The 17,108-nt window shown below is 41.2% G+C and overlaps 1 non-coding gene across 1 annotated transcript; it reads left to right on the top strand.

Moving 5' to 3' along the window:
• Nucleotides 1-9,858: 9,858 nt before the first annotated feature.
• TRNAC-GCA (transfer RNA cysteine (anticodon GCA)) lies at nt 9,859-9,930 on the top strand. Its single transcript has one exon. It is a non-coding gene; the product is annotated as a tRNA-Cys (tRNA).
• The last annotated feature ends 7,178 nt before the right edge of the window (nt 9,931-17,108 follow it).

Raw genomic sequence — 17,108 nt, 5'->3', positions numbered from 1 at the left:
CTCATCATAGAATCTAGGAAGCTCATTCACCTAAAACACCCATGGTATACGTGACTCAAAACCTCTATCTCTCATGTACCAAAGAGAAACCGTCCAAAGGGTAGAAACTACTCAGGAAGCAGTTAATTGAACACTTTAGTGTTTCTATTATCGTGGACCTCACAAGGTGGTAGATTGCACAGTTTGGAATACTTCCATGCCCATTGTCACTGACCCCTTGAGACCCATGTGTGAATGATGTGGCATTGAACACATGTTCCAAGATTTTCCAAGACGAGTTGCGTCAATGCAACTCGTCTCACAAAATACAACTGTTAACATCTTAAGTGTACAAAATGGGCAATTGTCCATGGTGCCCTTGAATGTGCTTACATGTTTACAACCAAGGCACGAGAAATAAAAAAGAATACAAAAGACAATACCTCAACATGGGTAGAAGAACATGCTTTAAAGCAGAACCCAAAAGAGAAAACAAAACAATCTAAACCTAAGAAAGATAAGGGACTACAAACTATCGAAACCAAGGTCAAATTAAAAGATAGGGAAAAGGAGCCTGTAGAGGACATAAATCCAAAAGGGGACATAATCCCAAAAGGGCCAAAAGCTATACATGATGCAGAAGCATCCACCTCAAAAACCACCACACAAACCTTAAAACCCATATGTGCGACACAAGATACAAGAGCCCAAAAGAAAATTTGATCTCGTCGCATGGGCAAACATGATGAAAAATGATAATCCAAAGAAAGTCAAGAAATGAAAGAAGTTCTAGTATGTCACTAAGTGAGGATGAAACAAGTTCTGACTCTTCACTCAGTGCACCACATAGACCAATCAAGAAACTAGAACCCACCCAACCACCCTAAATAGATAATAATGATAACATGACATATGCGAAATGAAAAAAGCAAGATCAAGAAAGCATGCTTAGCTTGGTTGAATTTCTTACAAGATCCTTGGTTGTTGAGCCTCATAATGCCAATCCTAAAAAAGCAACCAAAAAACAAAGTTTAGAGGAGGACCGCTTCTCCTTTCAAGAGGAAGACACTCTCCAAAAGAATTATTTGAGACAGATTGCACAAACTATACACTTGAGAAAGCACATGAGGAATTCAATAATTCCCTGTTACAAGATTAAAACAGTCTCTCAGAACCTCATTTGGAGGAATGCTCTTCTTTGTAAAATGAAGATAGCATCACATCAGCACTTGCACCTTCAAGGGCTCAACATGAGTTATACCAAGACATAAAGAACTCCATAAAACAAGACTGTAAGGATTCACAAGTTTCCAAATAGACCTCATTAAGAATTGTCAGAGGGCCAAGTGTGCCAGTGTATGCATTGGGTACTCTTGAAAAAGCTGAGAGCCAAATAGGGGATGAAAGTGAATGGGAATATGAAACAGAAACAGGATCTGAAGCTGCAACAAAAACGAAAACATCCACAGTTCCTTTGGAAGATTCTATCATGTTATGGTTGGATTTCCCTAAAGGCAATGATGTTAAGCACAAATGCTCATCGATTAGCCCTCGCGCTAGTCATAACATCATGACAATAGAAACTTGGGTGTCATTGGGATAACCTAAACTCATCGCAATAGAAACTTGGGTGTCATTGGGACAACCTAAACTTATCGCAATAGACAATAGTCTTGCAAGTGGAGCCAATGGAAAAAACATTGAAGTTCCAGGTTACTTTAACTACACTACTCAAACAATCGATATCGATATGGAATTCACATTCCATGTTACCCTAGATTCCCTTGAGTATGATGTCGTCCTTGGTGGAACTTGGATAGGTGAATCGTTGTATTCAATAGATGAATCCATGCAAACAGTCACCTTAAACACTCATGCAGGCAATGTACACTTGCTATTATGCGAGGAAGAGACCTTGGAGGAGCTAGAACTTCCAACATATCTTACTGAAAAGATCCCTAGGATTCTGGTTGGATTGGAGATTTCACATAAAATCACCACAGCTCAAGCAGCACAGCTTTATCCAACACGAGAACACAATCTTATGACCCTTGAGCTATGAGATTTGTTAGGTCAACCAACACTCACAGCCCATCCAGAAAGAATAAACTTTACACAAGGCTTGAACATGCCATGTTTGGGGTACTTTGAACATACAATGTATATTGAAACTAACCCCCTCACTTGTAAGTTTTTTGTGGGTTTGAGTATGTGTTGGAAGCAGATTTGATCTTGGGACATAAATGGACTATTGCTGCCCAAGCACCACTGTGCTTTGCTAGTGATAGAGTCATCATGGTGGTCAACGACAAAAAGTTGACAGTACCATATTGCAAGGAAGAGGATCTAGCTTTAATGGATTTCTATGATGCTGAACACAAAAGGATATATGCCTCTTCTACAGAAGCCCCTCTACATAATGACCTACCATCTGCGTCAACGATCGAATCCAATAAAGCAACTAGTCCTTCAACCCCATCCTCACCTAGGACTCACCTAGGAAGTTCAATGCCAAAACCTCGCAATCAACAGCTATTCCTAAAGAAGTTCCCACAGCCCAACCAGCTATGTCTAACACAACAAGGAACTCAAAGGGAAGGCCCCGGAGCCTATGTATCTTCATCGACAAACCTCACCAAAGGAGACAACCACATGCTCAAAGGCCTCGTTCATCGATAGCCACTCCACAAGAGACTCTAGCCTCATCATTGTCAACAATGCCCATGAGTCTCAAACTTACGACTTCAGTGCCAACCAAAGTCAAGGAAGGCCCCAAACCTTCCACACATCAATCCAAAAGAAAAATCCACCAAGACAACCATGATCAAGATACCTTAATAGTATCAAGATGTGGGTGGAAAAAAAGCTACTTGTAGCTCAAGGCTACTATGAAGATGCCAATCAAATTTGGGTGCCTCAACAGTCAAAGCCTCTTCCTGAACGCAGCACTCAGAGGCCAAGGAAAAAGAAAAGTACTCCATAATACCATCCACAAAATCCTATGCGAGTTCCTCAAAAAACTCCATCAAGTCAATAAATGTGGGTACCAAAAACACTACCGCAGGCACAAGGGTACTACAAAAAAAAAACCAAATCTTGGGTCCCCCAAGCGCATCACAAAGTCCCCTAAGCGCCTGCACACAAACAAGGAAGCCTCAACACCAAGCACATAGGCCACCAGTTTATGTTGTTCATCAAAGATGGTGTTGGTGCATGTGCTTCAAGAACAAGGAGACTATGATGGTAACTCCATCATATGGTTGCCAAAATCAAACAATGTGAAGAAAACCTCACCACCGACTTCAACCCCAATAGCTTCACCTAAAGTTCGACAAGCATGGAGGCCCAAGCAACAACAAGCAAATCACTCAACCACTCTTGTGCATTCAGCACCAACACAAGAGCTTGTGTGTTTAAGCAAACAATGAGTAGTCTTCCCTACTGCCTTGATAACATTTGAGCAACAAATTTAAGAATCAATACCCACGTCTACAAATGGAGACTTATGAGCGCATCAAGAAAAAAATAACAATGCTCTTGTCAGCCCTCTGGAAGTGCACGTTGCTAGCAACAAGTTCTTGTCAGCCCTTTGGATGTGAAATAAGTGCACAAGAACTTGTTGCTGGCAAGTCAAGACGAAGTTGTCCCATAAAATCAAAATTAAAAAAACCATCAGGGTCAAAACTTGCAACTTCACGGAATTCCATCTCACGGAACTACACTTCATGGAATTCTAGTTCACGGCCTACACTTTCACGGGATTCCAGTTCACGGCCTGCACTTTCATGGAATTCTATCTCACGGAACTACACTTCACGGAATTCCAGTTCTCACGGCCTGGACTTTCATGGAATTACATCTCACAAAATTCCAATTCACGGCCTGCACTTTCACGAAAATATCATTTCACAAGATTAGGCCATCTCATGTAATAACCCTTCACGGCCAAAAAATCTACAATCTCACGAGTTTAGTCTCAAGGCTTAAGAACCTGCACTTTCACTATTTAAGCCTCATCTCACGGATTAAGCCATATCACACATTAACACTTTCCCAACGATCTTCAATAGCCATTATATAGTTGTTAAGCTTATTGCTTACTATTATTTTGGTTAAATTAATTTAGCAGCTGCTCCATGAGTACATATCCATATTCATGCACTGGAGAACATTTGTACCAAAGCCTCACCATCGACAACTTCCAGGTACATCCCTGGATGGGGGGCCATGGTGGGCGAAAGCCTGGTCAATGGTACAACTCATCGCCTGGAATTTTCCTTCAAATTACAAACCTCTCCAAACGACACTACCATCCTCACAAATCAATGATCTATCTATATTAGCCTCGCAAGTCGATGTAATTCTTTTAATCCTCACCAAGTGGCTAATTCAACACAAAGCAGTTGAATAATAGTCTATACTACTTAATTTTTGTACTTCATGTAAATCTACTTCATAAGAGCACTTAAATATACATAAAAACATAAAAAGCACATGAGTAGAAGATGTCAGGAATAGGTCCTACTCAACAACATTTAACAAGAATCCTGCCACACAAAGGGACATCATTAAAGGCCAATTTACTTCAAATGATGAATGTTGCTTCAATGAATCAAATGAGGAACTGAGAATCACCATCTCGTTCTAAGATTAAGTCTACGTTCCTCCGGATCCTTCCCTCTCTTCTCTCCCATTATTAACATTTCTTAGTGTCCCCACTAACAAAAATCACATGTAGCCTTGCCGATGATTGCCAAAAATAAATTAAGCAAAAAAAAGGAGCTCACGCATATAAAAATGCAATCATTCACAAAAAACCCCACCACCCACCCCGTTAGGAATTCCCAATACATTCATTAACTAGCTTTTTTTATTCCTTTAGGAGGAACAAAGACCATTGAATGTCACTAAACATCAAAAATCCATCGACAAAGCTTGTTCATTCTCCCCACACAAAGGTCTTCAACGCGATCACGAGGACGTGATCGCCATCGCCATCGGGAAAGGAAAAATGTTAACCCAATTCTAGGGTTAATAAGAGCTACCGCCATTATCTTACATCAAGAAGTCATGGTAGATACACCAAATGGTCACATTCAAGATATGAAGCAATAATATCCAAAGCTACAACTTGGACGAGTGCCCGTAATGGTGTGACGGAGTATTTATGGCAATTCTCGCTTTAAGAGCGTGTGGTAGAAAGTTAGGATGAAGTGCTAAGTGATGTACTTCATGGATATATTATGAGAGTAGTCATTGTAATAGCATTAGGCCTCTTATGAACCTAAAGTTCCCGGTCGGCCACAGTTTAAGTGATTGTGAACACTTATGGCCATGTATATAAGTGAATATCTCTCATAATACAACATACTCTCCTATTGTGCAATTGAGTGTTGATCTTTCTAATCTATATCCTTAATGCATACTAGTGAGTGTGTGTGAGTGAAGTGAGGTGAGAGGAGGGACAAGTACCCGTAGTGCAATGCAACGGTGTGACAACGCTCATGGGAGACACGGTGGAATTGCTTCTCAAGAAGTTGTAGAGCTTAGAGAACTCAAGGGTTACGAGCTCAGCCACCACTGGAAAGATCCTCATGATAGTTGTGGTGGTTCACTAGGTACTCTCTTTTTGGATGTGTTTCAAGGAGGGTTAGGGTTAGCCCATAATACCAAGGGAAGCTTCATATGTACCACGTGGTGCTACTTCTACAGCTCGGTAACTTTCTTACTATCCATCACCACCTGGAGCTACCAATAGAGCCCGACAACTTGCTTATTATCCACCAGCACCAATAGTAGATATGACACTAGCAATGATGCCATACCCTTATGGTATACCACAGCCTAACATGACCAACACATATCAGTATCCAATTTGGGAGGGACCTCCACGACCCAACACAAACCAACAAGATCATGCAACGTCAAGTAGTGCTGGTGCCTCACATGGAATATGAGTCATGGAGATGACCATGTCATTGGTTGCCAAAAACATTTATTGCTGTTTTCCATGGATTTTGTATTCATTGTCTCATGTATGGAAGTGACTTTTATCAATATCTTGCAAAAAGTGTGAAATGTGTTAGTGTGTACATGTGTTAATATCCCCATAGAGAGAGAGAGAGAGAGAGAGAGAGAGAGAGAGAGAGAGAGAAAGAGAGAGAGAAATATCATGTGTTACAAGTGAAATATCTTGCAAAAGTGTGAAATGTGTTGGTGTTTACATGTGTCAATATCCCGAGAGAGAGAGAGAGAGAGAGATGTCCTATGTGTTATAATTTCAACCAAGCACACTTACTTAAGAGTGAGATTGTGCCTTTTATCGATATCTTGCAAAGAGAGTCTACATGTGAATTGTGTGTGTGTGTGTGTGAGAGAGAGAGAGAGAGAGAGTGAGAGATAGTGAAAGAGAGTAGGGAACAAGAGGTACCTATGTGTTACAATTTCAACCGCTCCGCCAGTTTCGCAAAATTGCTTGCACCTAATTTCTCGCCAAAAAAAGCACCCGCACTAAAGCCATGCTTGGTAGAGAGATTTTACAGGGAAATTTTTGAAATTTAGGAGGGATCTTCAATTGTCAAATTCAAATTTAGTAGTGAGACTGGGGGTGGGAGGGAAACTTAAAAAATTGGAGAGAACAATTTGAAATTTGGGAGGGAAAATCAAATACAAATTTAATTTATAAATTTATAAATTTAAATTCAAATTGTTATTTCAATTTAAAATTTGAAATTTAGGAGGAAAAGTTGGAAGAGACATGGGTTTATGTGCCCAAGGAATAGCTCGAGTGCCATGCTTAGGGTATGGACTTAAAGGGTTGTGGACTAAGGCATGGCATGTGCCATGCCTACCCTAGGCATGGCTCTAGTGCTATTGTTGGAGATATGGACCCTAGACATGGCATTTTTTCCATGCTTGGGGGATATGGAAGCTATGGTAGGATACCATAGCTTGGGGGATATGGAAGCTATGGTAGGATACCATATCCCCCCAAGCATGGCACTTGTGTGGTGTGCCTAGGGTTTCCATCCCCCAAACATGGCACTGGAGCCCTATGTGTGCCTAGGTTTCATATCCCCCCAAGCATGACACTAGTGGCATGCCCAATGTCCCTTACCCTCAAAATTGGGCCCAATCCATGGATAATATATCCCCCCCCAGTGCCATGCCCAAGTTCCATATCCCCCAAGCTTTGGCCTAATGCATGGGTATCCCATATGCCCCCAAGCATGGCACTACTGCCACGCCCAAGGTTCCTATCCCCCAAGCATGGCACTAGTGCCATGCCCAAGGTCCCTATCTCCTAAACATGGCACTAGAGCCTTGTGTGTGCCTAGGTTCCATATCCCCCCAAGCATGGCACTAGTGCCATGCCCAAGGTTTCCATCCCCAAACATGGCACGAGAGCCTTGTGTATGCCTAGGTTGTTCCATACCCCCCCAAGCATGGCATTACTAAAATGCCAAGGGTCCTTATCCCCCAAGGCATTAGTATAATGCCAAGGGTCCTTATCCCCCTGCCATGCCTAGGGTCCCTATCCCCCAAGAATTGTACTAGTCCCATGCCCACGGTCCCTATCCCGTAAGCATTGTACTAGTCCCATGCCCACAGTCGCTATCCCCCAAACTTGGGTCCAATGCATGGATATACCAAATCCCCCCCTCCCCCCACTAGTGCCATGCCGAAGGTCCATATCCCCCAAGCATTGTGTACTAGTCCCATGCAAACAATTCTGTATCCCCCAAACTTGGGCCTACCAGTGTATGGATACCAAATCCCGCCAAGCATGGCACTAGTGCCATGCCTAGGGTCCCTTGGCATTAGTCCAATGCTTATCCCCGTCAAACATGGCACTAGTGCCATGCCTAGGCTCCATCGGCATTAATGTAATGCCAAGGGTCCTTATCCCCTAAGCATGGCACTAGTGCCGTGCCCAGGGTCCCTCTCCCCTAAGCATTGTACTAGTCTCATGCCAAGAGTCCCTATCCCCCAAATTTGGACCCCAATGCATGAATACCAGATCCCCCCAAGCATGGCACTAGTGCCATGCCCACCTAAACCTAGGCCCAATGCATGGTTACCATATCCCCCAAACTTGGGCCCAATGCATGGGTACCATATCCCCTAAGCATGGCATTAGTGCCATGCCCAAGATCCCTACCCCAAACATTTTGTGTTGTGTGCCTAGGTTCCATATCCCCCCAAGCATGGCATTAGTTCCATGCTTGGGGCTCCCATCCCCCAAACAGATTTAGGTGGGAAATTTTTGAAATTCGGGAGGGAACTCTAATTTTCAAAATTCAAATTTAGTAGTGACGCTTAGGGTGGGAGGAAAACTCAAATTTGGGAGGGAACAACTTGCAAAATCCAATTTTCAAATTCAAATTGAATTTGTTATTTCAATTTTCAAATTCAAATTCAATTATTAATTTGAAATCTGGGAGGAAAATTCGGACAAGACTTGGGTGTATGGGCCCAAGGCATGGCTCTATGCTTAGGGTATGCCCAAATGATTGTGGGGACCAAGGCATGGCACTAGTGCCACACCTACCCTAGGCGTGGCATGTGTAACCTAGGCATGGCATTGCCACTGGACCGTTTGCATGGGATATGGAACCTGTGCTTGGGTACCATATCCCCCCAAGCATGGCGCTAGTTCCCTTCATCATTCTCCAAATTGGCCCCATAAATCTCTCTCTCTCTCTCTCTCTCTCTCTCTCTCTTCATTATTCCCCAAATTGGCCATCAAAGTGCTATCTCTCTGTCTTTCTCTTATATATATATATAATTGGCATGCCTGGAAAACATTTCCACCATTCTTATATAGAGAAGAAGAACTTCCTTTTTACTCGTAGGCAAAGGCTTTAGTTTTTGCAACTTGTTTAAGTTGAAGTTGGCTTAACTTGTGCACATAGTTTATGGCAAAGGATTTGATGACATGTGCTGGACTGGTAACATGCTTTGGAATTGTGCCTCTTTACCGGATAGAGAGATGGTTTTTTAGAAGGCAAGGCATCACATGGGTGCTTGCAGAACATGTCATGGGTGCTTGCAGAACTTGTGTTAGTAATGCACCTTTTTTAGGATAACGCACGTACGCACGTGCTTCTTGTAGCGAATATATATATTTGCACAATGTTTTAAATACTTTCAGCTTTTTTTTTCTACTTTTCATTATAAGCCATTCTATAGATAATTCTAGAGAATAAGTTTCATACAAGACATAGATATTGAATTGTACATGAGTTTTATAAAAACAAAAAAAAATTTACATACTAAGTATGAGTTTTATAAAAACAAAAAAAAATTACCTACTAAGTATCATAAATACAATTTATCATGTATGTATATAAGAAATATATAAAGTTAAGATTTAACTTCTCTATATGAAAAAAAAAATATGTTGAAATCAAGGATTCAATTCTTGTGATGAAAAAAAAAATGTTGAAATCAAGGTTCAATTCTTGTGATGAAAGGGTTATGAATACTAAATACTCTTTATGATATTGAGTTAGTGAATCCTAGATTTAAATACATATAATACTTATGATCGATATGTTTTCCTTATGATCGATATGTTTTATTAGTGTTTGACTATGAAACTTTGTGATGATGACCCATCTAATGAAGGAAAAAGTGAAAATTGTGCCTATCTTTTCCAAGGGCAACTACCTTCTTATAGAAGACAATGGATATTGACATTACTAGAGCAAGATGATGTTGTACACTTGTCAAGCATAGACCCAAAAGCACGACCATAGGATAAGCATGTCTTAAAAGATTGTCTCTTGTTGGCAAGGATGTCGAAGACGATGCGAGACAACTGTAGTATACGTGTTGTAGTTTGTATTTATACTTTTTTACCCTTTGTCAGCAAGTGGGTCTATAGCTCAGTGGTAGAGCAATCGGCTGCAGTCCGATAGGTCACCGGTTCAACCCCGGTTGGGCCCTTTTGCCGCGGACTCCTTAATCCTGTGTATATTAGGATTAATATGCTCTCCTATTATGAGCGATAATGAGGGCTTCTCTTGAGCCAAGAAAAGGCCTACTTGTAAAACCTTTGTTTTCAGATTTCGCTCTGTAGAAGGAGCTGATATCTTTTTCGCTATGTAGAAGGAGCTGATATCTTGTTGCAGAGAAGAGCTACTGATATTGTATCGCCGGATCATTGTAAAGCACGAGTTTCAAACCAATCCACAGCTAGGAATACCTTTTCGAAATCCCTCATTTCATATAAGGGAGGGCCCTGAAAGTCTCAGGCCTTTTACCAGCCCCATTCCATCCAAACACATTTTGGTCCGCATGGGAACCTCCCCATTTAAAGAGCACATCCCAAAGTTTGTTTACTTTCATTTTCTCGAGATTTTTTTCCCCGAAAAGTTGAAGTCAAATTCTTGGGAGCATGTCTTGAGACTTGCTCATATCTAAGTCTTTTGGTTAGGGAAGGCCAAAGCAACTCTCTCAGGTGAGGACAGTAGAGCGAGTGGGTTAGTGGTTGTATGCTTTAATAAATTCCCACGCGTGGGGTGCATGTGTCGGTACATCGGGCATGTGACTCCTTATTGCATGCATGTACACACTCATGATAGAAAGAGTCTGGGAACAAGAGGTGGTAGAGAATGGTGGCGATTGCCGAAACTTGGGAGTAAGGTATGCATGAAAGTAACCCCAGAGTTGGTAAGGAGTCCGGTAGGGCTTTTCTCTTTGTGCATGAAAGTAACCCCAGAGTTGGTAAGGAGTCCGGTAGGGCTTTTCTCTTTGTGCAGTGTGATTATCTTTTGCTCTAGTAAGCCTCCATCTAAAGCTGGAGCCGGCGTTGGTAAGTGGTTACAAGAGGATGTATTCCATTATAAGGTAGATCTCAAGTGTTTTATCTAGGCAAAGGGTTCTTCAATGTTCTGTTTACTAAGGGACCTGTCTGAACTTTTTGTGAAAGCACCTTTGTATATGGGGCATAGACTGATGCATGCTATCCCTTTTGATCCTCCAACAAAAGCCTTTAGGAAGCATGTCCTTTGTGGGTTGAAATAGTGGGGCTCCCTCCATGGCTTAGACCTGCCGCTAGGGGAGATTGCATGTGCCCTAGGATCAGTATTACACCTTCCAAAGGATGATGTTGGGGGTCGACAAGCTAGCTATGTGTGTATTACGTGGAATACTAAGGTGGAAACTCCTAAATCTTTGGAGGTTGATCTAGGCGATTTGGGGAAACTAGAGTTAGGCTTGAAATTCGGTCCTTTCCCTGGAGCATGTTTTAGGTGTGGGGGTTTTGGCCATATCGCTAAACTGCACAAGGGGGGATGCATGCAAAATCTATAAGTGAGGAGAAAGAAATAGGGGAAACTGGTGGGGACAACAGTGCTAAGGGTGTGGCGTCTAACTCAGAACAGGCAAAAGAAGGGAAAGAAAAATAAATTATATCTAGAGAGGGAAGAGATCAAGTAGAGGGAGGCTGGATAAAAGCCAAAGGGAAAGCTAACCATAGGCAAGCTAAGGATGAGGCAAGAAGAGCTCATAGTAAACCGGGGAGAGAAAGTAAGGGGAGAAAATCTCAAAGTGATGTGAATCCTTTGGTTTATTCAAATCCCTTTAGTCCTTTAAGGGAGGTGGACAGTGGAACATCTTTCTTCTGTACAAAGGTTTAATTGGCAGGTGGAAGAGGCTTGGAAGGAGATTCAAACAGATACTATGTTCAAAGGGATGATGAGGTGGACATGGTCCTTGAAACAACCTTGTCATGAGTAAGTCATTCGAAGTTTATGGGTGTACATGGAATGTAAAAGGGATTAAGGATAGAAAAAAGAGTGCTACTTCTTGGGGACTAGTTAAAGATTGGGGATTTTCTATTATGGCTATTCAAGGACATAATCTGTTTGGGTTAAAAACTTTTGAGAGAGACAAGTATAAGTACTGGACTATGACGTATGGGGGGTGTGAGGGCAAGATATAGTGGAGTAATGACTATTATCAAAAGCAATCTAGACCCTAGTATAGTTGCTAATCACCCTAATGGTAGGATTTTAGTAGTTGGGATTCAAGTTAATGGGGAGAAAGTGTGGGTAGTGAATATCTATGGGGCTCATAATCATAAGATAAGGAGTGGGATGTGGGAATGGATTGTCAATTTGAATATTCATGGTTACTACATCCTTTTGGGAGACATTAATATCGTTGAGAGAGGTCTAGGGGGAGTACCATTTTGATGGGACAAGAGAAGGGGAAATGGGATGAGTTGAGAGGAAAAATGGGATTGATGGATGGATGGAATATGGGAGATTGGGGAGCTGATCCTGGACACACCTATTTTAGCTTGCAATATCTTAGTTCTTCATCCAGGATTGATAGTCTTTTTTAACCAACAAGCTTCATGGGTCCCTCACACCTTGGGGTTGTCAGTTTAGTCTAGTACTTATCTCTCTGATCACATGCCCTTGAAATGGGGTTGGCACATAACTGATTGGGAAGAGGTCAAATTGAATCAATTTCCTACTAGGATGTTGAGACTCAATAACTTGTTGCTCAAAGATGACCTCTTTGTCCGCTATATTGAGGAAGCCATTGGGAGAATTAAAAAGAGAGGGATGTCTGAAGGTTCCTGGAGATCCTTTGCTAATGAGATGCATGGTATTATTAGGGCAGTTGGCCCAATTGAGAGCCAATGAAAGAAGACATGAAAGGAAGAGTTGGACAGATCAATTCGAAGCTTTGCAGAAGAAGAGACAAGTTGGGAAACTTTCAGAAGAAGAAATTAACCAGTATTTTAGGTGCCAATCAAGTTTGAAAGGGGAGGATGAAAAATGTGCTAGGAAAGAGGAGAAGTGGCTAAAATGGAAAAATTTCAATAACAAAAGAAAACTTGAGAGATATCTATTCAAATTGCCTGAGGGAAGAAATAATAGGAAAGTGGTGGGTAGGATCTTAGATGAAAGTGGGCAAGATCTAGGGGGAATTGATCAGATTACCAAAAAATGGGTAGAATTTCTAGGCTCCACTCTTAGCTTGAAAGAAGATTGCTCCCACAGAAGGGTGAATGTTGGGTGGCTCTTTTAAAGTTGGGAAGAGAGAAGGCTCCAGGATGGGACAGTCTGTCTCTTGAATTTTTTATTGCCTTATGGACATCTTTGAAGGACATTGTATGGAAAGTCTATAGAGAGGCCTTTAATTCTAGTACCCTGGATAAAGACTTCAAAGAAGAGTTAGTGAAACTCATCCCTAAACAAGTAGCCTGTAATAGATTCAGTCTCAGTGGAGATCCATCACCTTGCTAACTTTCATACATAAAATTCTTGCCAAGATCATTGCCCTAAGGATTACTCCTATTCTACAAGAAATTATATCTAAAATGCAATATGGTTTTATAAAGGGTAGGTCAATATATGACAATATCTATGCAACCATGCTTGGGAGAGATGTGGCGCAAAAAACTCAACAAAAATGTATAATGTTACAACTAGATCTGGAGAAGGCTTATGATAGAGTCCATTGGTCTTTTGTGGGGTAATGGAGAAACTAGGGTTTGGGACTAAGATGGCTACTTGTATCTATACTCTTACCTGGAGAGAACAATATAATGTACTGTTGAATGGGAGAGTGGTGGGGGGATTTGAAATCCATAGGTCTGTCTGGCAAGGTTGCCCCCTTGCTCCCCTATTGTTTGCTATTGCATCTCATCCTTTAATAGTGGTCTTGGAAGATGCCTATGTAAAAGGTAGAGTAACTGGACTAAAATTGAGAAATGGTGAATAGTTGGTGATTTAATGCTTTGTTGATGACTCATTTGTTGTTTCTGAAAGCTGATAATAACAATATGAGACATGCTTTGTCTATCATAAGAATTTGCAGATACATCTGGGTCTAGATGTAACATTCATAAATCCAGGATGATAAGCCTAACTAAGGACAATGACTTTGAACTAGAGAGGTGAGGATGTGAGGTCATTAGGAAAGGACAGATTGTCAAGCATCTGGGGGTTCCATTTGGGATAGAGGTCACAAACAAGAAATTGACTGATTGGGCCCTAGATAGATTTATTGTGAAGTTGAAGAAGTGGGAGGGAATTAGAATTCATTTTCATAACAAGATAGCAATGTGTAACACTGTGCTTAATATGTATATCATGTTTTTGTGTCCTATGCTAGAGTTTGGGAAATGCCACTAGAAGAAGATCGTGGGTCCTATAATAAGAGACTTCTTGTGGAGGAATGGAAAAGCTAGTAGGAGAAATACAATTTGGCTTGCCTGGGATAAGCTGTGTTTACCTAAGGCTAAAGGTGGCATTGGTATCTTCCATCTACCCTCTCAGACTGTAGCAACAAGGATTGCTTTGCTCCTCCTTAAATGCCCGCAATAGGAAGAATAATGGTAAGGGAGTTAGTTGAAGAAAATTTTTTCCAATCTAAAGGCAGGTGGCAAGGTTTAGGATGGAAGGATAAAGTGTTTTCTTATGCTCCTTTAAAAGTTATAGGCTCCCCATTGTGCAAGATGTTATGCAGTAAATGGAAGGAGTCTTTGGAGCTAATGATTTGGGATGGGTGATGTAGAGCTTCAAGGAATTCCATGCTTAGTTTGGGGTTATGTTCGTCTCACAAATTTAACCCCTTCTTAGCTCTTTAGGATGTCTACTGCTCTGCTTAAAAACTAAAGAATAAAGGGTTAATGCGGTTGGCAGATTGTTGGGACAGGACAACAGTGGGATGGAAAGAGTTTGAACAAATGAAGGAAGAGCTTGCCTTTTCTCCAAGGGAAGGGGAACTAGTGAGACAGGTACTGGTTCATGTTCAGCTGGGGTGGACTTCTACCGCATTTGATGAAATCCTGCTGGATTAAGTATTAGGCTTGGTTCAATGGGGCTAAAGTGCCCAAAGGGACAACTAGGGACTCGTATAGAGAATTAAGGAAGAGTGAAATAAATATAGAATATTGCAATAAAATACGGAGGGTGAATTGGATTCCTGGTAGCTAGAGGAAGAGATGGAAAGCTATATGGGAATGTTGCATTCATGTCAAATCTCAGGTTTTCCTATGGAGGATATGTATGTGGGCCTTGCCTATTGGGTTAAGCTGATGCAGAGAAGGTTTACTGGTGGGTGTTGTCCCAGGTGCAAGATTGCCCCATGGAAGATGGGAAACATGCCTTCTGGGATTTTCCAGCCATTAGAGGGGCATGGGGAAAAATTGGTAAATGGATTTGGCAAAGCATAGGAATACAAGGTCAATGGGGGGACTAGCTTTTAGGGAAATGGGGCTACTGATCTAATATTTAACAGAATCAGGTTTTGTTGTCTATGGGAAATATGGAATACTAGGAACTGTATTGTTTTCCAAAATGGAACTTCTCTTGGGCTGGATGTGACAGAGCTAATGTATAAATGTGTATATATGTACTCATCTATATATTATGTGAACAAAATAGATAAAGATGAGATGGTACAATCAATTCAGAATCTGTAGACTGGAATTACTTGATTTATCTACCTCCTTGGGGGACCATCATGCATACTAGGGAAGCCTAACAAGTGTTTGCTATGTTTTAGGGATATTTTGGTCTGGACTTGAAACCAAAGTAGGTGAATTTTGGTCCTAAAACAAGAAGGTGGTACCTTAAAGAAAAGCAGGTTGATTACACCTTTGTGGCCTTTATTGAGAATCATGTGGGGACAAGGCCTACAATCAAAATTTGGACAAGGACAGGGGAAGCCTTGGAGAAGCAATCTCCTAGAGGGTGCACAACTGAGGCTATGATGGAAGCTTGTATTCAGTTGGGTTATAAGATCTTTCGGGAACAGTCTTTATTTGTGTTAGAAGATGATAGATGGCAATTGATATGTACACTTTTGAATATGGTCATGTAATTTTTGGTGGATAGGAGCTCTTTTCAGTTGGGTTTGGTTGTAAAGCTAGTTTTGAAGTAATATATATAATTATTATTGGTCCCCAAAAAAAGAGACTTGCTCATCTCTTAAAAAATCCTTATTTGCACTTATGATTGCTTGTATACATGGTCTAGTTATGCGAATAGCCACAATTGTAGAACCGTGTTGATACATGTAAAAATGCCTAGGGTTCTAAATGGAGTTTTTTGTGGGGTGCTGGAAATTGGGTTGTTGCTTAGCATAGCCTCTCTGGATGCTTAGAGGAGGAGTTTCACAAGATCCATCCTAGTCTTCATGCTAGGGGGTTGTAACTCTGAACCCAATCTTTTGGAGTTGTTTCCTATTGTACATCTCATGACACGCAATCTTTGCAAATGATTTACAAAAGGGATTCTAATCCTTCATTTAGTCCTCTTTGTTCCATATCTTCACATCAGGTCTCATGCCAATAGGGTTCTCTATTAAGGCTAGAAACGTATAAACCGGTTGATTCTCCTTCAAATACCATCTAGTTTTAGGTCCAAACTTTAACTTCTCTTCAAGTCTTTCCCTATAAAACCCTGCCACATGCCATAATTTGTTAGGTTGCCCTAGTATGTACTAACATCTCAATAGCCTGAAAGAAACTCAGTCTATCCCAGTAAGGCCTACAAAAGAATTATGATTCATCTTATTTGCATAATATATAGATCAACATTGATGCACACATCTATACATCAGCTCTTTCCCATCTTGTAAGGCCTGCACTACTCAACAAAAGGATTATCATTCATCTTATTTGCATAATATATAGAGCAACATTGATGCACACATTTATACATCAGCTCTACCACATCTAGCCCCTGCCTTGAACCTTTTTGAAACACCAGCCAATTCTTGGTGTTCCAAATATTCCAGAGACAGCAATATCTAATAATACTAAAGACTAAATTAATAGCTCCTTCAACTTCAGTCAATCTCCCCAACAACCAGTCCCCCCAAGTCCCCTTTACTCCTTGCAAGACAATACCAATCCTGCCCCACAATCCCCTAACAGCAGGGCAACCCCAGAAAGCATGTCTACCATCTTCAATTATTGTTCCACATCTACGGCAGGCTCTAGATGTAAAGTTCCTCTATAATAGTTTTTATCCAATGGGAAGAGCCCACATACAAGCCCTCCACAGAAAGGTCTGAGCCTTCATCACTGGAATATCTAACTCCCAGAGTAGCATTCTCCATCTCTTCATCCAGGTATTAGGACTGCAACTTACTCT

Source organism: Cibotium barometz, chromosome 10 (genome assembly GCF_041138505.1).
Source record: "Cibotium barometz isolate CiBa-2024 chromosome 10, ASM4113850v1, whole genome shotgun sequence".
Taxonomy (NCBI): domain Eukaryota; kingdom Viridiplantae; phylum Streptophyta; class Polypodiopsida; order Cyatheales; family Cibotiaceae; genus Cibotium; species Cibotium barometz.
The sequence above is the reverse complement of the archived record's forward strand: the minus strand, read 5'-3'. Positions and strand labels throughout refer to the sequence as shown.